Genomic DNA, 25,740 nt, shown 5'->3' on the forward strand with positions numbered 1-25,740 from the left:
TTTTCAAACGCTATTAATGCGTGCGATGCGATGGGTTCTCGCGTCGCTCCTTTTTAGTGTATTTATGCGCTTTGGGCAAGCGCTCCTTTTTCCCTTGCGACGCGATATAGCTTTTAGGGAGCTGATACAAAAGAATTTTTTAAACAAAAATATTTTTTGGATTTTTGGCTAAGGGTCCCCCTTTGCTTGATGTTATTACTAATATCAAACGAAGAGGGGGGTTGTTGGTGACCACAACAGGATGTTTCTCCAGTGTATCCAAGACCAATATTTATAAGAAGATAACGTTGAACCTTGATGATTTCATCTAAGGTTTCTAATCCTTTAGCAAATATAAGATTAAGATATTTTGTCTTCTCAAGTTATTTTCTTAGACCCACTACTTCACATTCTACTCTTCATTGTGATTTTCTATTTTAGTGAGTTGATGTGTCAAAGTGTCTATGACCATATTCTTTTCTTCCAAACAGATTTTAAGTTGAGTGATTTCTTCAATAAAATCTTCCTCTTCTAAGGCATCCATAAAACCATCATTGGCATAAGCCATGAGTAGTTTAAAACCTTGTTTAGATTCATCTTCATCACTATTAGACAAGCCACCACTATCTTCATGATTATAATAACTTCTTCTATTAACAAGCTGTTTTCTATTACCTTTTGCAGACTCCTTACCTTTTTCATGATTATCTTTATGAGGACATTTAGCGGCATAATGGCTAACTCTACCACAAGCAAACCATTTTAATGGAAGCTTTCCTCTGAATCTTCCTGAACCCCATTGAAGCTTCTTTACAAAGTTTACCTCATCTTCTTCTAAAATATATCCTGATTCCTTGAGATCTTCCTTTTCTTTTCCCTTTGTTGAAGCTTTGAAAGTGACTTCTTTAATATATGATGAACCTCATTTCCTCATTTCAAAGGTAGTTAAAATTCCATGAAGTTGAACAATAGTAATAGATTGAAGATCATGCTTCTCTTATATGGCAGATACTCTTGACTCAAATTTAGAAGGCATAGATCTCAAAATTTTCTCTACTAAAGTAGCCTCCTTTATTTTTTCACCCAGATTCTTCATACAATTTTTGATCTCATCTACTCCTAAAAAGAAACTAGAAATACTTTCATCACTATGCATCTTGAGAGTTTCATACTGAATTCTGAGGGTTTGGAGCTTAACACATTTTACGTGGGAGTCTCATTCGTAGCTATGAATGATTTTGTCCCATATTTCTTTGGCTGTGTTGAGATTCATGACTTTGATGAATTTTGATTTTGATAGACTTCCCAATAACACATTGACGACATTGGCATTGTTTTCATATGCTTTCTTTTCTGCTAGATTTGTGGGAACTGTAGTTGGATATTGGTATCCTCCCTCCACAATTGCCTAAACATCAACTCCAAGTGACTGAAGATAGGCTCTGGTTCTTATCTTCCAATATGCTAAGTTATTTTCGTTGAATATTGGTGGCCTGATAGATCCCATGCCTTCGTGATTGTTCATCTTGAGAGATCTCCATTCAAGTGATCAAGATTGTTTTGAAGGGCCTAATCTGATACCAATTGTTGGGAAAAATGCTTTTGGGGGGGGGGGGGTGAATCATTATTTTAACCTTCACTATTATGATTTTGTTTTTGAAACAGTATATGCTACTTTATTGAAACCAACCAGTGTATGTCCATGACTATAAAGAATGAAACCAACGTATATGTAATAAACAACTAATTCATTGTCTTAAATTAGAGTGTGATGCATTAAGCAATAAATAGATGCAGTAAGAAAATAATAAATCAACACACATAAGTAGCACACTTGAACACCAGGATTTTTCAATGGAAACCCAATGTGGGAAAAAACCACTGCTACTATTGTCTCAGTCTTTAATCTTCTTATAATAAAAAGTGTTTACAAATTTTGTACTTGTGCAGACTTTTCCAGTACGTAGGCATCTACCTATTGAAGGCTACAACCTTCTCTCATTTTCCAGCTTCTACTAGAAGGGAGCTCCAACCCCTAGCTCTTGCACTGGCTGATATGTTTACCAGTACGTAGGCGCTAGCCTACAAAAGGCTACTGCCTTCACTCTTCCTCCAGGGACCACGTTTCATAAATTTTCAGACTGGATACTCTCGGTACATAACAACATAATATGAAGGCCACATTTCACCAAATTTTCATACTGGACCCATCAGTAACATTGAAGCTCAAAATTAATAACCACAGCAATAACTGCATCTACCAACTATCAGTCAATCTGAACAGTTAGATCACTGTCACCAAAACACAGAGCTGAAACCAGAACACTACATCAATAATTAGAACCAACTGCAACCTCAAAAATCATATGTCAGAATGTATACGCTACTTCAGTGAAGCCAACCTGCGTGTATACACTACTTCCTTTAACCAAACATATGTATACCTCCAAACTACTGGATCATAAAAACCTATCAATCCAAATGGTACCAACAACAATATTCTGAAGATCTACTATGAAATTACAGAGTTCTAAATAGATAGTAGCAAAGATCACCCTTCTTACTCAATCAATCAATCAGACTCAATCTCCTTATACACTCAGTTCTACTTTCATATCTAATGAAGACATCATTGACAAACAACAATTAAATAACAACACTGATCAAATAGATCAATCATCTATGAACAATAATATTTTCTTCTGCATACGCCACTTTGAGGTGCCGAAACAGCATGTATACACACCTTCACCAAGGCAAACCAGCATATAGATCTATAAATAGTAACTTAAAACTTCACAGTTGTTACAGGCTTCAGTCATACCCATATCATAACATTTACAGGATAAAACATGCGTTAACATTCATATCTAGCCCAAAAATTATTAGATCATATAATGATAAGTCATTCAGGTCTCATGAACCTGATCCCACATTGTATCCAATGTGAACAAGATATTTCAGATCATATCATAACCATAGCCCTTACAACATAAAATATACTTCAAATAGAAGTATTCATGAAAAACCCTTTCACTTGCACACTTAGCCCTTTGATCTTCTCCTCCTTATATAGTTTTAGCCTTTCTCAATACCTCGGACCAAAACAACACTTAGAACCTGTGGTATTCTTGGATGGGATTATGTAACAGTTATTCCACTCAATATTGTGGGCTAATACCATGGTATGGACCCTTGGTATTCATTAATCTTAATTTTCCTTAATTTTCCATCCCATACGTGCTTTTCCTCTTGTGAAAGTGCGTGCATATGTATACACTCTTTTTGTTCTGTGAACCCGCTTGTATACACTACTTGGACTAGGTGAACCCATGTATACAACTTAAAATAACTTAAAACATTCTTTTTCTTCAATTGCTTGATTCTGATCTGTAATCCTTTGTCCCATCATCCTGTTCTTCTGTACCATTACCCTGTTACCTCTGAATTGACCTGTTACAATATGAGTTTCCCTTTATCAAATTTGAACTAACTTGTGAGTGGGTGTCCATCAAGGACAACACATGTACCATAATGCCAACACTTTGATACAATGGATTTCCTTTCTCATCAACCATATTCATTATTAATGTTTTGGATGCTCTAAGGTTATTAAAAATTTGATCTATTACTAGATTAATGATCATAGCCTCACATAATCTAGCATCTAATAATGGTGTGAAGGTGGCAGTTCCTCGAGGTGGCATGTTGATCCAAGAATGGGATCCATTGGCTTATGTCATCGTAAATGTTTTCAATGCAAGGAATTTTGTATAGGTGAGTATCACAAATGTTGTTAATGCAAAGAATTTTGTATAGGTGAGCTTTTGATCTTGATAATAGCACCATATTTATTTGTACCTATTTGTATCTAATTAAGATAATATTTTTCAGTTTAGTAAACGAGCATCCTTATTTGTGTTCTAGTAGTACTTGGTTACAAAATCATTCCTTGAATTTATCTAGCCCATTGATTTCAATGGTTTTTTTTTCAGTTGATTGATGAATTTATCTAGCCCATTGATCATATTCTAAAAACCATTTATCTTGGGTGGGGAGCTTACCCATATTTTCCATGATGTAAATAGTGATAATGCCATGTTGTGTGTATTTTAGGCATACCTTTAAGAAGGTATCATTATCTAATGGAGGCTAGAAATCTAAAATGTTATCCACTGAATGAGATATAGGATTATATTTTTCGTCATGGGAAGGTTTATGGAGTTTGAGCTTATAGGAATGAATTACCAAAGAATGCCCTAATGCAGAGGAAGATTTGGTTTGAATGGAATTTCATGAACCTACTGTATAATCTAATATTTACAATAATGGAGTGGAAAAAGGGACTTTTCCTTGTTGACCAATATCTTACCATGTTCATTCATAAAGGGACTTTCAAAATTGAAAAGAATAAAGTCAATGTATTATAGGTATTGTGGGGAGGTATAGTGTACCATAGGTTTGATAGGTATTGAGGGGACATTAAAAGTATATCCAATAAAAATAAGGATTTTTTATTAGAAATGTGTATCTGGAGGTAGGTTTTAAGAAAATCCTATTTGAAGGTATTTATCAACACCTAGTGAAATTAGAAAACTAAATTGTTCGCTTGAAATGGACTTTGAAAGAAAACATTTAACCCTTCTTGCAATGACCATTATAAGAATCCTATAATTGCAACTACATAGATATATAGGTTTGTATTCTTTAAAGGAAACTAGGTTATCAAATTCCATAATAAGGGATATGAAACTCACATTAAATGGTGCTTGAATCCTCTTAGGGGATCTTGATTCATTAACCGCTCTCAACATTTCCTCTTCCAGAATGTTTAAAATGCCTATTAAAGGAGAAATCCATTGTCTACCCTTCTAGATTCAGAACTTTGTCTTTTCGGGAATTTTGTAGCACAAAATGCAAATTTTCCTTGGACACCTCTTCCATTAAATAGGCCATTTTTACTACGCTTCTTTTTTTGCTGACTAGCGGAATCGGCAATAGCAATGATATCGTACTCGCGTTACACAGGATCAAATCCCACCAGCTGCCACTATAACCTCTAGGAGGAACCGCCCAGCCTGCAAGGATGGCCCTCGATTAAGATGAGACTCGAACTCATGACCTGCACAGCGACACGGATGACTTAGCAGAGCATCCACTAGCCACAAGACCAAACCTTTGCGGGCCATTTTTACTACACTTACAGAGCTAGGGAAAATGATTTTTTTTTTATTACCTTTGATATAATAGCTCTTATCTCAACATTATAGATGTTTTTAAAATAATATATCCCCATGTACGAAATATTCTCAAAATTTGAAGAAACTAGCCCATCTCTTCTCACCACCCTCTAAATAGTAATGATTTTTCTCTTTTGGCTTGTATAACAATGGAAAATTTTAGTATTTTCATCCCAACTTAATAGACAAACAACCCTATTCTCAAGTTTATGAGGTTATTCCTTTTCCAACAAGAACTTTCTTGTCATTTATTTAAAAATTATGCTTTTAGCTTATGGTTCTTGAGAAAGGTAAGAAACCACTTATTTATTATACAAATACTCTAATTAAATTCCACCTGATATATAAATTTTGTTGGGTTGTTTTATATTCTTTCCACAACTAGCCCATGTAGTTAACCAGGGAGTTAGAAGTGGGGTGGAGCCCCCCCTTCGTTGCACAGATTGTGTAGCGAGGGGAGTCACAGGGGGTTTGAGGGGTCCAGATAACCCCACTTTATGGGGTCCGGGGCAGCGCCCCAGAAAATTTTGTTTTTGGACCCTATGTTAGGTTGGGCGGACCTACCTATGGTTTTGTGCATGATTTTCGCACATGGTTTTGGACACGATGGTTTTCGGTCCATGGTATTGGATGCTTCAGCATGTATAAATATGTATTGTAACATTGAAAGGAACATAATGAAAAATCAAGCTGGTAGTCCCAGTTTTGGGATCTAGGGGAAAATCTTTGTGTATATGTGTTTTATGTGTTATGCTCTCGCATTGTTGATTTTATGTGTTTTATAATTTGTATGCAGGTAATTTCTATACGGGCTTAAAACCTACATTTGGTATCAGAGCTATTTTGGCTTCAAGGGGATGCCTTTGTTGCTGAGGGGTTTCACTTGGGCCTGTGGTAGACCCTATTCAGTGGGAGATTTGCGAGATCGATTCTTGTGGTGAAAGAAGATGGCGAGCAATGGAAAGATAGAGATCGTAAAATTTAATGGTCAGAGTTTTGAGTTATTGAAACTCGAGATGGAGGATCTATTGGTGGATAAAGACCAATGGATCGCAATAGATCCAGGTAATAAACCAACGGGAGTGTCCGATGAATAATGGAAGAAGTTATATCAGAAGGCAAAGAGCACAATACGATTGTGTGTCTCAGATTCAGTATTGCTAAATGTATCAGGGGAAGCTACAGTGAAGGCTTTGTGGGACAAGTTAGGGACTTTGTACCAATCTAAGTCTCTAGTGAATAAATTGTTCCTACGAGAAAAGTTGTATAACCTAAAGATGAATGATGGTGACTCGGTGAGAGAGCATATGAATGCGTTTAATACTATGGTAAGTCAGTTATCATTTGTTGATATCAAAATTTCATATGAAGATAAGTGCATTAGTTTGTTGTGTTCTCTACCAGATTTGTGGGATAGTCTGGTTATTGCAATAGGTAGCAATGCAACTGCCTTGCAGTTTGATGAAATAGTCTCATCCTTGCTAACGAAGGAGATAAGACGGAAAAATATGGAGAGCCAGAATGGTGATGCCTTGTCTGTACGAGGACAATCCTAGAACAGAAACAAAAATAAGTCATCGAGTGGGAGATCTAAATCTAAAGGGATATCTAAATCTCCAAGAAAACCTATAAAGGTGGTGTGCTAGAAATGCGGAAAGGAAGGTCACTACAAAAGGGACTGTAAATCTAAATCTCCTGACAAAGGAAAGGCATCTGATGATGCTCCTTCTGCAGAGGTGAAAACCACCTCAGATGAAGGTGGGGATGTGTACTTGGCTTCTTCAAGTACACATGTAGATCATGAGGCATGGTTGATTGACTCAGGTGCATCCTTTCACTTCACTCCCCATAGAGAGTGGTTCTGCGAGTATGAGAAATATGATGGTGGTGATGTCTTCTTAGGGGATGATAGGAAGGCCAGAATCGTTGGTCGCAGAAAAGTAAAGTTGAAGTTGTAAGGTGGAAGGGTTAGAACACTTTTGTGTGTTCTACATATTCATGCATTGGCCAGAAATCTGATTTCTGTAAGCAAGCTGGATGATGCAGGTGTAAAAACAGTGTTCGAGAAGGATACCTGCAAGATGGTTCGGGGGGCACTAGTATTGATGCGGGGAGATCGAATTGGAACTCTATACAAGCTGCAAGGTGGCACTTTTGTTGATGGGTGCAACAATTCCGTGGTTCCTGAAAGTGGAGCAAAAAATCTAATGGTCTCTGGAGAGAAGACCATGTTGTGGCATCAAAAGCTTGGACATATTGGAGAGAAGGGCCTTCGAATACTTCATGGTAAAGGTATGGTAGAAGGTATGAGTAATAGCTCTCTGGGTTTTGATTTCTGTAAAAATTGTGTATATGGGAAGCAGAATCAAGTGAGTTTCCCCTCTGGTGGTAAGAGGGTGAAACGGATATTAGAGCTTGTGCACAGTGATGTGTTTGGACCTGTGAAGGTCCCATAACTGGGTAAGTCTGTGTACTATGTATCATTTATAGACAATTTCTCAAGGAATACATGGATATATTTCCTTAAGAAGAAATATGAAGTATTTGACAGGTTTAAATAATTTAAGGCTCTGGTGGAAAACCAGACAGAGAAGAAGATAAAGGTGCTGAGGATAGAAAATGGTGGAGCGTTTTGCAGTAAGGAATTTGAAGAATTTTGTAAGAAGTGTGGTATAGCACGGCAAAAGACTATTCCATATACACCTCAGCAAAATGCAGTTGCAGAAAGAATGAACAAGATGTTGATGGAAAGGGCAAGAAGCATGCTAAGTGGTACCGGGTTAGGATAGGAATTCTTGACAGAGGCGGTGGAGACAGCATGTTACCTAGTCAATAGATCACCTTCATCAGCGTTGGAGGATAAGACTCCACAAGAGGTATGGACTGGTAAGAAACCCTCTCTTTCACATCTGAGGGTATTTGGATGTGATGCATATGTACATGTTCCAAAGGAGAAACGAACTAAGTTGGATAGTAAATCTGAAAAGTGCATCTTTATTGGGTATAAGGATGGTTTAAAGGGTTATAAGCTTTGGAACCCAGTAACAAGGAAGGTTGTGTATAGCTGAGATGTGGTGTTTAGAGAGGTGAAAGATGTTATTAAACATGAAGTCCAACCAAAGGAACATGAGAAGATAAAGTTTGAGCTAAAGGAGGAAGAATCAGACTCTACAATAGAGGAGCAATCAGAAGATGAAGAGCCACAAACTCCGGGTGTGAAAAGATCAATTCGAGAAAGAAGGCAACCAGAAAGGTATAGTCCATATACTTTCTGTTCAAATTTTGCTTTATCTATTACTGATGATGATCCCAGAACTGAGAAGGAAGCAGCAGATTCAGAGGATGGAAAACTCTAGAAAGAGACCATGGGTGATGAAATGGCATCTTTGCACAAAAATGAGGCTTGGGATCTGGTGGAGTTGCTGGCTGGAAGGAAACGCATTGGCAGCAAATGGGTGTTGAAGAAGAAGACAAATGCAGAAGGAAAGGTGGAGAAATACAAATCTCAATTGGTAGCAAAAGGTTATTCCCAGGTGTCGGGAATTGATTTTGGTGATATTTTTTCTCCTATTGCCAAGGTAGCTTCTATTAGATTACTTTTATCTGTTGTTTTTGCTTTTGATTTTGACGTAGAACAGATGGATGTGAAAAAAACATTTCTTCATGGGGATCTGGAAGAGGAGATCTACAAGGAGCAACCTGAAGGCTTTGCGGTGAAGGGTAAGAAAGAACTAGTATGCAAGTTAAAGAAATCTTTGTATGGGTTAAAACAATCACCAAGGATGTGGTATCATAAATTTGATACATTTATATGGGGACTTGGCTTCACCAGAAGCAAAGCAGATCATTGTGTTTATTTTAAATTAATTGGTGACAATGTTATTTATCTGGTCTTGTATGTGGATGATATGTTGCTGGTTGGAAATGATAAAGAAATTATCCAGGATTTGAAGATCCAATTTTCCTCCAAATTCAAGATGAAAGATCTTGGTGCTGCAAACTATATTTTGGGCATGGAAATTAAAAGAGATCAGATAAAGAAGAAGATCTGGTTAAACCAGAGGAAGTATGTCGAGACAATATTGCAAAGGTTTAATATGCAGGATAGTAAACCAGTGAAGGTTTCTATTCATGTAGGTGTAAAGTTATCTATTGAACAATGTCCCAAGACACAAGAAGAGGAAGAGGACATGTCCCGTGTTCCATATGCAAGTGTAATCGGTAGCCTGATGTATGCGATGGTCTGTACTAGACCATACATTGCACATGCAGTGGGAGTATTGAGAAGGTTTATGTCAAAACGAGGGAAGGAGCACTGGACAATAGTGAAGCGGGTTTTCAGGTATTTGTGTGGCACTGATGATTATGGTTTGTGATACCAAGGAAGACCAGGATTGGACAGTGTTTGATATTCATGGCTTTGTCGATGCAGACTGGGCTAGAGATCTAGATCAGAGAAGATCTACAAGTGGGTATGTGTTTAACCTATTTGGAGGTGCAGTCAATTGGATGAGTAAGAAACAATCTGTAATGGCAGTATCAACTACAGAGGCAGAATACATGGCAGCCATTCATGCAAGCAAGGAAGCGGTTTGGTTGCAGAGATTGTGTTCGAATATGGGGTTAGTATAGGGAGCTATAAGGATAGACTGTGACAATCAAAGTGCAATTTTCTTAGCAAAGAACCCTGCATATCATTCAAAGACAAAGAACATTGATGTTCAGTATCACTTTGTGAGGGATATGATAAAATACAAAAAGGTGTTGCTGGTAAAGGTGGACACTTTGAAGAATACTGCAGATGCATTGACAAAATCTGTGAGCTCTGAGAAGTTCTCTTGGTGTATAGAAACAATGGGTGTTGCAGGGTGTTGAAGCCCCGAAAATCGGGTCGACAACAAGGGGGATACCCACCCGGTCCGGACCTTGGTTGGCAGCTCCTTATCCGTTTGGTATAACGGGTCCGACTGGGGATAATGGGACCAGTTTCCCAATCTAAGGGTGTATGTGTGTGTGCAGAGTTGGATGATGCTGATCTAAGAGTACTTAAAGCTAATTTAATTCAAACTTTTAAACTAACTCTATGCTATTGTAATCTAATGAGAAACAACACATCTAATCTAAGCTAACCCGGGGTGTATTTCTTCTATTATGCGATCTAAAGAGATTTCAAACAATAACTGGTAATAAAGATCATTCAGCTATCATAAGAATGGAAATCAATTAAGATAAACCACTTTGCATAAAAAGTTAGGCAAAACAGTTGTGAACAGCATATCGCATAATAAGTTATTCATATATCAGACATAAATAAATGACTCCATCGTACAAAAGTGCCAAATGGTAACTCACACATTCATGCAGTAACATATAAACAACTGAAAACTGTATATCACTTTAAGAATATAAGCAGAAATGGCCAAGAGATAAAAGTACCATTTATGACTAATCCTACTCATAAGCTTCAAGCAAAAACGATTTATCTCTACTTGTTCTAACATCTACTAAGAGTACAAAAGTGCAACATCAGTAGCAGACATCAAATCCAAACATTAATAAATCTCGATCCATCCATTCATCAAAACCTCCTCTGAGGGTGCAGAAGTGCATGTTTCGAGGACAAGTTTTTGACAAATTTCTGGACCCTTCTCCAAATGCAATGAGAAGGTTAAAATACTACTTCCTAATTCTAATAATAGTGTATTTACAAAATTTAGGATGCGGTTTTCAAATGACCGTCCTTTTTCTAATCTAATTTTAAAGAAAAAACAACATTCTAAAATAAGGCTACTTCTGAATTTGGTCTTTAAAGCTACAAGTGTTCATCATGGGCTTGAGGAGAGTCGGCTGGCTGACTTCTGCTGGGCTGCGAAAACAGAATCTATGAGAGCCGGAACTACTTTTTCGGCCGCGTTTATGATGCATTTCACAATCATCCATTGACTATGCGGCTTGACCAAGTATGCCCAGTAACACTCCCAATTTAACCTGTTTAATGCTTGGATCACTTTTCCCTTTTCCTGCGCCTTCTGCTTCCAGTCATAGTTTATTTGGTAGGTACCCTGGGGTGGTCTCTTCAATTAAATTGGCCCTGTGTAAATTATCGGGGATATACAGAGGCAGGACATGAGGAGGTACAGTGCTTCCAAACACTCTAATATAGGTGAACCATTCTTCCCCGAACCATCTTGCGATGGGGATGATATCTATCTGTGCCTCGGGTGAGCACCTCGGGGGGTCTTCATCATACATCATTCGTTTTTGTCTTTTTTGAGCGGCTCCTCTTTTCTGGACCAATCTTTGGTGGTCTCTGCTAGGTTTGGGTTCTCTGCCACAAATTTCTTAACAAATTGTGCATTGTAAGTCGCCTGCGGTTCAGGAAGATGATACATAAGCTTTAAATCTTGTGCAGCGAATGATCTGATGAGCCCATGTCCTTGAATCTTGAATTGTCTGTTGTTCATCTCTGCATTGTCAAGTATCCACTTGATCATATCCATATATGGTAGAATTTTGGGCCTTGCTGCTATCCGGTGAAGAAATGAACATGCTAGCTCCTCTAAGGACGCCTCGGAAGAGCGTTGTGAGCCCGCGACAGTAGCAACCTTCATTATTCTGGGATTCTCTTCTTCAAGTAGTCTGTACATGCTTTCCCATGTCGATATCCCTGCGTCTCTGTTACAGGCTGTGTCTCTATACAAAGGCGCCATCTCCTTCGTCTTTTCCTTCGCCTCAGAGCCTTGAGCTTTATTTTTCTTTCCCATTTCTTCCTGCGTTTGGCTTTGAATCGTCTTTAGTTCTTCGTTCCTACAGCTTACGAGTGAAATGGAAATGACTGATCAAGAAAGGTGATGGGAGAGTTTTAAATGCAACAGATATATCAAATATGCCACCTTACATGAAGTAATTCTTTACAAAAGCACGCGTCTTCATTTCATTTAATAGCTGACAACTAATTCCTTTACTATCATTAAAAGCGCATGATCTTGAGTCAGATTATGGTAAGTGGCTTTTCTTTGAATAGCGTGCCCGAAGGATTCGTGATGAAGTGATTTATGATTTGCTTATGTAACATCGCAGATCCGCCATCGCAAATCGCAACATCGCAAATCACGCAAACATACGAATATAATATCGCAGCGATCGCAACATCGCAGGTCGCAGAAGTTTAATGTTTGCCGAATCTTGTCAGCTCATTTTTGCGATATACGATCTTGCGATCGGTGTTATCGCAGATCGGTAAATCTTGAAGTTTTTTCCTTATGAGTATTACTTTATTGCGATGCGATATTATGCTTAACACGAGAGTCTTGCGCTTACCGATATTATAGAGAAATGGAGGCATTTCCTATCTTTTTGCAACGCGGTTTTAAAGATATTTCCCTTATCATAGACTTAGGTTAAAAAAATATTCAAAAGACCTTCGTAAGCTTACGATGGTAACCTTATTTTGAAGAAAGGAAACTCTTGCTTTTTTTTCTAAAATTTAACTAAGGGTCCCCATTCATTTAGTATTTTGGACAACACTTAAATGAACAAGGGGGGGGTGTTGCTGGCCACAACAATTGGCGATTCACTTGGGAGAACCAGTTATCTCTGATCTTCTATTGATGTTTTCAAACTTCCGAAACAAAAAAAAATTTCTCAGAAAACTTAAACTTTATTATAAAAAAATAAAGCATATTATACTTCAAACTGTCAATGATATTTTGTTTCAACCTCTTTCTATTTTAATTACTTGTATCCTCAGCTTGTCCTTGCATTTACATCAGCCATTACTTGGTCTTAAAAAAAAAAAAAAAAAGTCTTCCCTGTGTAGCAGCCTTTTTAAATATGCTCCTTTGTCGCAGGTAGAGCCTCTGCTGCCAGCAGGCGTCCATAGCCTCGACAGGGTTACCTATTACCTAGTAATGATCCTTTATCCTGCTTAAGGTGATCTACAACTTTTAAAGAAAAAAAAACCAGATTGATACTTTTTCCTTTTTTTATTCTTAAAGAACAATGTCTTGGTTTGGTAGCCAAATTATGACACAGTCATTCACTTGATTTACACTTTTGCTGAACAAGCTAGCTCGCGATGAGACCCCTTGTCTTGTGATTTCAATAATCTTAAGTCGTTGCCCTGTTTTGGTGGACAGTAATGGCAAAGTCAGCAAGTTATAATATCTGTGATCATGATAAGCCGGCTCGTGATGAGACCTCTTATTCTTCAAGATATAGTGTATCCTTGGGTCTTTTTCTAAATGCTGCGATTTTCTTTAGCAGGGAGGAAGTCAATTTTTTTTTTCCTTAAGAAAGTTCTGGACGACAATAATAGAGCTTTTTGGAAATGGTTGTTTCTACAGGGAATCCTTATTTTGTTATTAATGCCTTTCATTGTACTGACATAAAACAATTTCTTCACTAAGATTGCTTTCTTCAAATTTCTTGGAGTTGAAACTAGTATCATATCTGGGTTAAAGTTCTATTGATAATAAAGATCAAGTTTCCAAAAGATTTGCTATTTATAGAAGCAGAAATTCAAAATCTTGATAGAGAAAAGGTGTCTTTAGTAAATGTCAAATGCTGTTAACCATAGCAAATTTTATTATGGAGAAAAATATTTAACGAAATGAGAGGTAGACATTCCCTAGGATTATGTACAGAATAGGGATAATCTCTTCTCTTATTTTGCCTACCAACTATTAAAAGTAAACCTAATAACCTAGCTAAATTACTCCTACTCCTATTCTAACTATATACAGAAAATTAACTAGGTGAAATGATATTTCCAGTGGAACCATCTTTTCATTTTTATTCCTACACGTATGTAACTTTCAAACATCAGTGTTAAGAACAAAACTTTTCTTGGACTATTAATGTTGGGTGTGGAATAAGAATGTGTAACTTCAGTTGGAATTCTGTCTGAAATTTCTTTCTCATGAAAACTTCTTTCCAACTGGATACCTATTGGATCATAAAAATCAGAATGAATTTCTGTTATGGATTGATGATCTCGTAATAGGAAAGATGACAAGCCAGGTTGCGAATATGATTTTTTAGTTTTAATGGCCTGTAACCTACTGTGCGTTAGAGTCAAGCTTTTAGCAATTTCTTGTAAAAGGGAAGTTTCCATATATAAATCACTAAATAAATCAATGAAGAATAGACGGAAATTTCTGGAAAGAGATTTATCAATTGGCGTGAATTGCTGACAAGTTTCGAAAGGTACTTTCCTTCATTGATGGAGTTTTGGATGCCAAAGAAGTTTTTTAAGGAAGTCTGATATTGATTGATCTTGGATTTGAAAAAGTTCTATACTTCCTTGACACAGTTTAGTTTTCCAAAATGGTAGCACATCTTTTGAATGTTCTTTGATAAGGTGCTCAACATACCATAGTAATCTATCAAAAGTCTGAAAATTTAAAACACAATCCGATTTTGTACAAAATGAGTGCAAGTGAGAAAGAAAGAAATGATTATCTGTACAAATAATGTTACAGCACAACTGGGATTGACTTGGAATATCTTGTTTTTCACAAGAACTGGCCAGAATTATGGGATCTGAGCAATTTCGAATTCTGTCTTGTGAATCAGAAGACAAGTCATGATTGTGAATAGGCATGGGGGTTTCCTCATGATATGAATCATAGATCGGGGTATTGTCTTGGATAGTAAAATCATGCAAATGATCTTTTACTTTGAAATGAGGATTGACTGATATGATTCCTGAATTAGAATATCTCTCATTATCTGAGCTTTGTTGAGTTACTTGGGATAAATCAACAACATCATCGTTGTCAAAGTAGCTATCTTAAATGATTTTACAGGTTTCCCTAGATTCTTCTTTTTTGTCATATATTTTCAGACAAGGAAGGTCAAGTGGTTCTTGTTTGAAAATGATCAAAGGATGTTCTATAGCTGTCTTTTTATCTTGAAAACCTAATGATGACTCATTTGAATAATCCTCTGTACTTTTTGAGATATCTTTAATATTGAGAGGGGAAAAATTATCATCACTAAAAACATCAGGATAAAGAGAAAAATGCGATTCTTGAACAATGCATTCGAAAATATCATCATGGAAAAATCTTTGTTCATCAGATTCATCATAGACATCGGGCTTTAGATCATACCTTTGTGTACTGATACTTTTTGAAAGAGAAATAGTTTGTTGTTCTAACCTTGGCATCTGGATTTGTTGATTTGCAACGATATTATCTGACCTTGTATCAAAGTCATCTCCTGGTTCCAAGGCAGGCTTTCCTCCAGCATTCTCGCTTTTGTCTTCTTGCATTAGAGCATGCATGTCTCCTAGGCTTTGGGAACTTTCTTCATCATGGCTGATTTGTATATTCAAATTGGAATTCTCATTCACATTAGAAGAAAATGAGACAAAGCTTGGACTAATTTCTGCTTGATCAGACATAGGAGGCAGGGAATGCTCAGCATAATCTGAAGGTTCTTCATCCATGAGTTCACTTTCAAGATCATACTTTAGATAATTAAGATGAAATCGCATATTAAAATCCCTAACAAATTCATCTTGTTTCCGTAGATAATCAATTTCATCATATACCTGGTCATAGTCATAACAATCAAATTCACAAATGAAAGTCTTGACGAATTGGTCCCAGTTGTGAATTGAGGCAACTGGGAGGGTTCTGCACCATTTTCCAGCTTCCGCCGTGAATGTAAGAGTAAAAATTCTGCATAAAACGCCCTCATCAATTCTTTGAACATCCGAACTTGAAACTCTTTGAATAAATTGAAGAGCATGATTAAAAGCAGAAGAATTATTCTTACCATTGAATTTTACCTGAGACAAGAGTCTTACCACTTCAGGTGGAGTGTTGGAAGAGGTAGGAACATGGATGCAACTCCAAATGGGAAGTTTGTGAGCAGCCATCTTGATTCAAATGTTACAATTGAAAATCATTCCAACAGACACTATGTTCAAGCCCTCCTTCTAGCGCCAAATATGTTGAAGCCCCGAAAATCGGGTCGACAACAAGGGGGATACCCACCCGGTCCGGACCTTGGTTGGCAGCTCCTTATCCGTTTGGTATAGCGAGTCCGACTGGGGATAATGGGACCAGTTTCCCAATCTAAGGGTGTATGTGTGTGTGCAGAGTTGGATGATGCTGATCTACGAGTACTTAAAGCTAATTTAATTCAAACTTTTAAACTAACTCTATGCTATTGTAATCTAATGAGAAACAACACATCTAATCTACGCTCACCCGGGGTGTATTTCTTCTATTATGCGATCTAAAGAGATTTCAAACAATAACTGGTAATAAAGATCATTCAGCTAACATAAGAATTGAAATCAATTAAGATAAACCACTTTGCATAAAAAGTTAGGCAAAACAGTTGTGAACAACATATCGCATAATAAGTTATTCATATATCATACATAAATAAATGACTCCACTGTACAAAAGTGCCAAATGGTAACTCACACATTCATGCAATAACATATAAACAACTGAAAACTGTATATCACTTTAAGAATATAAGCAGAAATGGCCAAGAGATAAAAGTACCATTTATGACTAATCCTACTCATAAGCTTCAAGCAAAAACGATTTATCTCTACTTGTTCTAACATCTACTAAGAGTATAAAAGTGCAACATCAGTAGTAGACATCAAATGCAAACATTAATAAATCTCGATCCATCCATTCATCAAAACCTCCTCTGAGGGTGCAGAAGTGCATGTTCCGAGGACAAGTTTTTGACAAATTTCTGGACCCTTCTCCAAATGCAATGAGAAGGGTTAAAATACTACTTCCTAATTCTAATAATAGTGTATTTACAAAATTTAGGATGCGGTTTTCAAATGACCGTCCTTTTTCTAATCTAATTTTAAAGAAAAAACAACATTCTAAAATAAGGCTACTTCTGAATTTGGTCTTTAAAGCTGCAAGTGTTCATCATGGGCTTGAGGAGAGTCGGCTGGCTGACTTCTGCGCTGAGCTGGGCTGCGAAAACAGAATCTATGAGAGCTGGCACTACTTTTTCGGCCGCGTTTATGATGCATTTCACAGTCATCCATTGACTATGCGGCTTGACCAAGTATGCCCAGTAACACTCCCAATTTAACATGTTTAATGCTTGGATCGCTTTTCCCTTTTCCTGCGCCTTCTGCTTCCAGTCGTAGTTTATTTGGTAGGTACCCCGGGGTGGTCTCTTCGATTAAATTGGCCCTGTGTAAATTATCAGGGATATACAGAGGCAGGACATGAGGAGGTACAATGCTTCCAAACACTCTAATATAGGTGAACCATTCTTCCCCGAACCATCTTGCGATGGGGATGATATCTATTTGTGCCTCGGGTGAGCACCTCGGGGGGTCTTCATCATACATCATTCGTTTTTGTCTTTTTTGAGCGGCTCCTCTTTTCTGGACCAATCTTTGGTGGTCTCTGCTAGGTTTGGGTTCTCTGCCACAAATTTCTTAACGAATTGTGCATTGTAAGTCGCCTGCGGTTCAGGAAGATGATACATAAGCTTTAAATCTTGTGCAGCGAATGATCCGATGAGCCCATGTCCTTGAATCTTGAATTGTCTGTTGTTCATCTCTGCATTGTCAAGTATCCACTTGATCATATCCGTATATGGTAGAATTTTGGGCCTTGCTGCTATCCGGTGAAGAAATGAACATGCTAGCTCCTCTAAGGACGCCTCGGAAGAGCGTTGTGAGCCCGCGACAGCAACAACCTTCATTATTCTGGGATTCTCTTCTTCAAGCAGTCTGTACATGCTTTCCCATGTCGATATCCCTGCGTCTCTGTTACAGGCTGTGTCTGTATACAAAGGCGCCATCTCCTTCGTCTTTTCCTTCGCCTCAGAGCCTTGAGCTTTATTTTTCTTTCCCATTTCTTCCTGCGTTTGGCTTTGAATCGTCTTTAGTTCTTCGTTCCTGCAGCTTACGAGTGAAATGGAAATGACTGATCAAGAAAGGTGATGGGAGAGTTTTAAATGCAACAGATATATCAAATATGCCACCTTACATGAAGTAATTCTTTACAAAAGCACGCGTCTTCATTTCATTTAATAGCTGACAACTAATTCCTTTACTATCATTAAAAGCGCATGATCTTGAGTCAGATTATGGTAAGTGGATTTTCTTTGAATAGCGTGCCCGAAGGATTCGTGATGAAGTGATTTATGATTTGCTTACGTAACATCGCAGATCGCGCCATCGCAAATCGCACCATCGCAGATCGCGCCATCGCAAATCGCACCATCGCAGATCGCGCAAACATACGAATATAATATCGCAGCGATCGCAACATCGCAGGTCACAGAAGTTTAATGTTTGCCGAATCTTGTCAGCTCATTTCTGCGATATGCGATCTTGCGATCGGTGTTATCGCAGATCGGTAAATCTTGAAGTTTTTTCCTTATGAGTATTACTTTATTGCGATGCGATATTATGCTTAACACGAGAGTCTTGCGCTTACCGATATTATAGAGAAATGGAGGCATTTCCTATCTTTATGCAACGCGGTTTTAAAGATATTTCCCTTATCATAGACTTAGGTTAAAAAAATAATCAAAATACCTTCCTAAGCTTACGATGGTAACCTTATTTTCAAGAAAGGAAACTCTTGCTTTTTTTTCTAAAATTTAACTAAGGGTCCCCATTCATTTAGTATTTTGGACAACACTTAAATGAACAAGGGGGGGGGTGTTGCTGGCCACAACATAGGGCTAGATAAATGACTAAGCTCTCTTGTGGCCCCCTGTGGAAAGAAAACAACAAGTGGGAGAATGTTGGGTTGTGTTATATTCTTTCCACAACTAGCCCACATAGTTAATCGGGGGGTTAGAAGGGGGTAGAGCCCACCCTTCTTTGTGCCGATTGCGTAGTAGGGGGAGTCACAGGGGGTTTGAGGGGTGCATATAACCCCACTCTCTGGGGTCCGGGGTAGCACGTTGGAAAATTTTCGTTTTGGACCCTATGTTAGGTTGGGCAGACCTGCCTATGGTTTTGTGCATGATTTTCGCACATGGTTTTGGACGTGATGGCTTTCGGTCCATGGTTTTGGACGCAATGGTTTTTGGTCCATGGTAATTTATGCTTTGACATGTATAAATATGTATTGTAACATTGAAAGGAACATAATGAAAAATCAAGCTGGTAGTCTCAGTTTTGGGATCCAGGGGAAAATCTCTGTGTATATGTGTTTTATGTGTTATGTTGTCGCATTGTTTATTTTATGTGTTTTAGAATTCGTATGCAGGTAATTTCTGTACGGGGTTAAAACCTACAAATTTCTCATCTTTAATCTTCATAGCATGTGCCAAAGTAAAAGAAGCTTGCTTTACTTTTTCTAGTTTTTTCTCTAGTGGATCCAAGGGAATCCTCAAATCTTTTATCAATCTGTCATAGTCCTCATTTACTATCCACTGAAGTTAAATTTATATGGACTAGGGATTTTCGTCTTAGTAGAAGCTACTTTAATTAAAACTAAAAAGTGTTTGAATTCCCCTTAAGATCTTATCTATCGTCTAATTTTGATATGATCATCAAGCCAAGCATTTGACACTATAAATCTATCCAATCCTTTTTCTATTTTCTCTTCTTACATCCTCTTGTTCTTCTAAATAAATTTTTAATTTAGTGAGTTCAATATCATATAAATTTAGATCATCTAACTTAAAAAAGAAAAAATAGTTCCACGAGATCTGCACTGAAGCCAAACCCTAAGTCTATAAGCTCTTCAATGTAACATTGATATTTTCATATAAGTATATGAATAATATTAATGCATAATAAAATTCATATCCCAATTGATAATTTGAGATTAAATATTCATTTTGAAAATTTGTACTGTGTATTTTTTATTAATAAAAGTATAATTTATGTATTTAAAATAAATATTAAAATAAATCAATGTAATAACACAACATAATTTAAGATTCAGTTTCCAATGAATTTTGGAACTCTCCATTTTCTATCCCTCCTTGAATGCCAAAATGACAAGCATATAGGTAAGATTTGATAAAAAATGAAAGTGTATGTTACCTTCTAATAAGCTAACAAAGACAGACAAATATATTAATCAGTGTACTTATTCAGTTCTACTATCCAACACAAAAGTATCTCTCCCACTCGACCCCAAAGTAAGAGGTCTTTGATAAAATCTCAATCTTCATAAAGGCAAGGCACTAGGTTTGAGTTGTGCTCCTAAGTCGTCACAGATTTGTTGAAGTTCCAAATGGCACAAGAACTAAAAAAATAAATCACAGGTGTTTTCTTTGGTGAGGCCCCTATATCGTCGCAGGACGCATTATCTAGTCTACGTTGGTGCTTTTTTGTGCTCTAGGGCTTAGGGTCTGCAGAAATCCCCTATATGTTTCTAATAGCCCATCGGTTATCTATAATGTTGGTGGGTCCGTGATGTTTTGAATTCTACGGGTTTTCATCATCATGCCAACCTTTTCCATGCTAAAAACACTCTCAATCGAGTCGAAGGTATGTATCATTCACAAAGATTTCTCGTTACATGGATATTTTTTTCAAACATTTGTTAAATTTGTATTATTTTATAAGCTTCAGCAGTTGGTCTGATAAAATCGTGTATATGAATTTTCTTGTAGTGTTGAAATTATAGGAAATTTGCATCTAGATGGGGTCTTGAGATTAAGAAAGGTTTGTTCTTCTTTGTACTAGCTGGGTTAATGAAGTCTTACAGTTGGGTTTTGAAATTGTCTATCTTTATTTTTTAAGTTTTGATTATTTTCTCCAAAAATTGCACATCTAATCCATGTTTAAGATGTAGATGTAATAGATATGCTAATGGGCACTGAAGATTCAGAGTATCTTCTACAAAGGTTCACCATTGCATTGTTTTCATTTTTGTCTTCATACTTAATCTTCACATTTTGGTATTTGAAAGTTTTTATTGTATAAATTGCTTTAAACACTTCATATTCGTAGAAGGCCCTTGTTGCCATATTTTTTGTACTTTGAATTTTTGTAAGGACCATTTTAGGGTAGTATGTGTAGGCCTTCATTTTGTGTAGCCTTGTCTATATCTTTTAGGTCACTTTTTTAAGTCATACCAATTTCAACATACTAAAAATCTTGTGTATTTAGGACGTGAAGGACATATCTAGTTTATTTTTCCCTTTCATACTCAAAAATTGAGCATTTGAATTAAATTTAGTGTTGTTGGCATGAAAGTGAATCCTTTTACTTGTTTCTACCAATACTCTGCACTTGTTGATTTGTGTGTCTAATGTTCCCATTGTTTAAAATGGGTTTCTCCTTTTTATGCTGGATTGTGGAAAATAAATTTTAATTTATGTTGTCTTTAATGATTGATATGACTATTTTCATCCATGGTATTTTTTATTATAGAAATAGGACATGGATCTGCCATCATTGTTTGGTTATAGTTTTGATTGTTATAGTAAAATTATAACAAGTCTAGTACACTTTCTCTTTATTTTTTACAATCGTTTTGTATTTTCACTTCAAAACCACTTAGGCAAGGATTATGTTACAAGGTTTTATGAAATTCAACATTCAGATTTGAAATTCGTTGAACTTAAAAAAAAAAAAAAATTGAGGTTCAATCAAACTTATGGTCATTCACTAAGTCCATAGCTTAAGCTCGTAAATAACATCATATCCCAGCTCAAGCTTGTAGTCTATCCTTGAAGTTTCCAAGCCCATAGTAGCATATATATAGAAAATGTATATACTATATAGATGAACCTAATGGAAAACCTCATCTGAACCTCATTGAAACAATTGAACTCGAGTTGAACCTAATCATTGTTGAACCTGAACTTCAACCTGAAGTGTGTGACTTAGGGAAAGGATACACTTCATGTCAGGGTTGTACTCTTGTGGTTCCTCTCACATTCACTAATGAGAGGGTGTTTGAAGTTTTATTATTTTACATAGAAAATTAAGAATGCTTAGGTGATTTTTCATGATTATTTATGTCTTGAGAGTGCTTGAATATTTCTTATCTTGTATTATTTCAGCAATCATGGATAATAATAATAAATTATCAATGTTGACACTTTTGTGCTTTGACATAAGGAATAATACATAACAAGATCTTGTCTCATTATATCAGGTCTGAGTTGAAATATTATAGGTAAATAATTATAAAAAATAAACAACATGTGTTTAGTGCCTAGATGTGAACACATGAAACCACGGTAATCTGTTTTCAGAACTATAAATATGTGCATAAATATTTCAGTAATGCTATAAAATATTAATGAGATTTATTGTAAACTGTATGCAGAGTTGATGAATGTTGGGAAGAAGCAGGAAGAATTACATGAACTTCACAACTTGATAACATCAAAGCGGTACAGAGCATAGAAAAAGACACTCGAAAAGATAATTTTCAAATATGAGGAACTTTGTGTTGATATGAGGCTTGGCAAGTCTGCAAAGGATGGACTTATTCAATATCGCATTGTATGCCTACAAATGAATGTCAGTTCCTTGGAGAAGGTTATCAAGTATTTCCTTCATCTCTCTAGTGAGAAGGCTAAACAGGCTCAAGCTCAAGCACATGCATCTGAAATTTCTCTTGATGTTGAGGACTTAGAGTCAAAGAAGACACCAGATGAATGGATGCTCAATTATGTCAATGGATAGAAAAGGAAAGACAAGTCTGATTGGGAATTGGTTACCCCATGGTTTAATTTTCTTTGGGAAACCTATAGAACTGTATTTGAAATACTTTGTGAATCATAAAAATTCAAAGTTGGAAGCATCATATGGGGTGAGTGCATATTAACTAGTGTTGGAATAGATGGGACAATTAATTAATTTGGATAATTTAATAGTAATGGTTGATAAAATGTATTCCACTTAATTCTTTCACTAACAACTCCAAATAGCCTACCCCAATCCAGTAGTGGATGCACTGACATTGATTGATCTTGAGATATCCTGTTTTAGGATCTTTAAATGTTTGTCTATGGAAAGTATGGCAAAGTTTGTTCTATATATTTTGTTTCAATGACAAAGTATATATTACGTTTCAATGACAAAGACACATCCTACACTCCTTCTAACATGTGCAATGGATATAACATCTAATGATTACATAAAGGAAAAATATTGTGTTGTTTTTTAGTGGCCTGTTAAAAAGTGTTTTGAATAAGGTCTTTATTATAGTATGGAGAACTACAATCCTAATTGGATTAACAGATGACTGCACATTGAGCCTTTTAATTCTGTTTGTAATATAAATGGACAATAGAGTTTTGTTGGCTTAGTGAAATAATACACAAACATCTTATGAATTTCAATAAGTATAGGAATCAAAGAGACGAGCTTGACCTGAATCTCCGTGAGAGTTTGTAGCTTTACCTTGATACAAGGTTTGAGATGTTGAAGGTTGCAATTGAGCATGAGGTATGGTAGGTTGGTGAGCTAAATTTCTTATTTGTAATATTTTTTTTTCCTTATACTATTTCTTATGACAAATGGCATATAATATATAGGAATCTTTTCACTCTATAGAATATATTCATGGCCTTATGTGTATGGTCTAGAAGATTCCTAAACCTCAAATGATGACAATATGCTATTCAAAGTTAACAAATATATTTTGGATATTAGAAAGTCATTTGTATCATGATTATGCATGGTACAAGCTCTATATCCTCCACAAAAGCTACAATAAATACTTAGCATAGAAGGATTTGTAGTTGATGGAATCATTTGGATTGTTGGCTACCATTTTTATTATTCCCTATGACCACAAGCACGGGTTCACCATTTTGAATTGGAGAATGGCAAGGAAAGAAAAGGTCAAGAATGGCTAGTCTTTTATGTTTTGGGATCTAGTTTGGATTTTAAAATGGATACCAGAGAAGTGGTAAGTTATTTCAATGAAAGGGATTAAGTTCATATGTCACTATTTGAGATGTTTTCATTTGTATATGTTTTTCTAGTATAAGTATTATATTTTATGCTTAGCTCAAGGACTTTTCTTCCAATATGTCTAATAATAATATGGTTTTTTGGTAGTTGTCACGCTCAACACTTCTATCTAAAATGATAAGTAGTAGGTATAGAGCTCATTAAAGAATTTATTGATGAAATTAAGTCCTTCCTTAATGTTGTTGAGAAGTCAGAGAGCACATATATTCTGCTAAGCACTTTTTATGCTTGTACATTTTTTTCTTTTAGCAAGCTACATAGTTTCAATTATAAATGGATAGGATCTAGTGCAATATTAGGACAAATTTTACTATATCTACTTATATTTATAGCTTATACTAAATTTTTGTATCATATAATCATAATGCGGTTCATTTTTAATAATTCAAAAGCATATTCACCTCAAACTTACTAGTTCTACACATCTCCATTATTTCTTATAAAAAGATTGTTTATCTTAACTCTAATCTTCAAATATAACTTAACATTTGAGGATATGTGAATATAATTTATTCGTACTAACTTTAAAGTCTCCTTGGGTTCATGAAAATAAATTGGCAACATCTATGTATGTGGGTAACTTGTGTCTTTATTATATTTTAGGTTTCCAAAGCTGTCATGACATATGTTCTGCAAGAAGTGAAAAAAATTTATCATCTATTAGAAAATGATTTCCACCCTTTAGGTATTACTAATAAAGTTCAATCATTGCTAGGTAAGCTCTCTAAGCTTAGTGACAAATTGTCTTCATCTGCTCTGGTCTCAGAAGTGCAATTGGAGCAACACGTTCCTTCTTTAGAAAGGTTAAAAACTTAGAGTGTTACAACAGGTGATGGGATTTGATTCCTACTTTTGTTTCATGCTTTCTATTATTATGTGGTGTGACTACTTGTGATCTATAAATGTGGCCTACTTTTAGAGTTACACAACTTACAAAATATGATGGGGAATTTAATTATTACATTATTCAGTTCATTTGTCTCTACTATTTTATGCCATATGGTGTGACAATATTGGATTTGGTATATTTCTTACACTTTGGTGTTAAAGTGTACACACTCTCTTGTGTCTTCTAAAAGTAGAATTATTTAGGTTTTCTAAAGTTAACTCTTGCATGTTCCAAGTATCACTAGTGTATCAAACAATGAAAATCACAGTCTTGTCAAGGATGATATCATTTTCTAATTTTTCTATTATAAAGAGGCTTAGTGTGAATGATATGAAGTACAAATTTTTATGGTTGAATATTTACCATTTAAAAGGAATTGTACCGTTTAGCAGTTAGGTGAAGTAATATAATTTTCTGATTTTCAATATTTTGTATAAAAATACTTCTTCTAATTTTGAGGATTTAGCTTTTGGTCATGGAATATTTTCTAGAATAAGCATAATATAAGCTCATCAGTGAATTTATTTATACAAGACCTTGATTCAGAACATTCCATATATCAGAATCTTATTGAATTGTCTGAATAGTCCATATATTAGAGCTATGAATTGTAGTAGGAGGGGCTCAATAAATTAAGTATTGTTATTACTTATAGGCCAAATGTACCTCCTTAAATCATAATTCAAGTATTGTTATTATCCACTATTGCGGAA

General features: G+C 36.0%; 1 pseudogene; it reads left to right on the forward strand.

Annotated features, from left to right (window-relative positions):
- Positions 1-25,423, forward strand: part of LOC149261782 (eukaryotic translation initiation factor 3 subunit A-like) — a 64,559-nt pseudogene extending 39,136 nt beyond the window's left edge.
- Positions 25,424-25,740: the final 317 nt, after the last annotated feature.

The sequence above is a fragment of the Pinus tabuliformis genome, chromosome 6 (assembly GCF_031772625.1).
Source record: "Pinus tabuliformis cultivar Carrire ecotype Pingquan chromosome 6, CPIR1, whole genome shotgun sequence".
NCBI classification, from domain to species: domain Eukaryota; kingdom Viridiplantae; phylum Streptophyta; class Pinopsida; order Pinales; family Pinaceae; genus Pinus; species Pinus tabuliformis.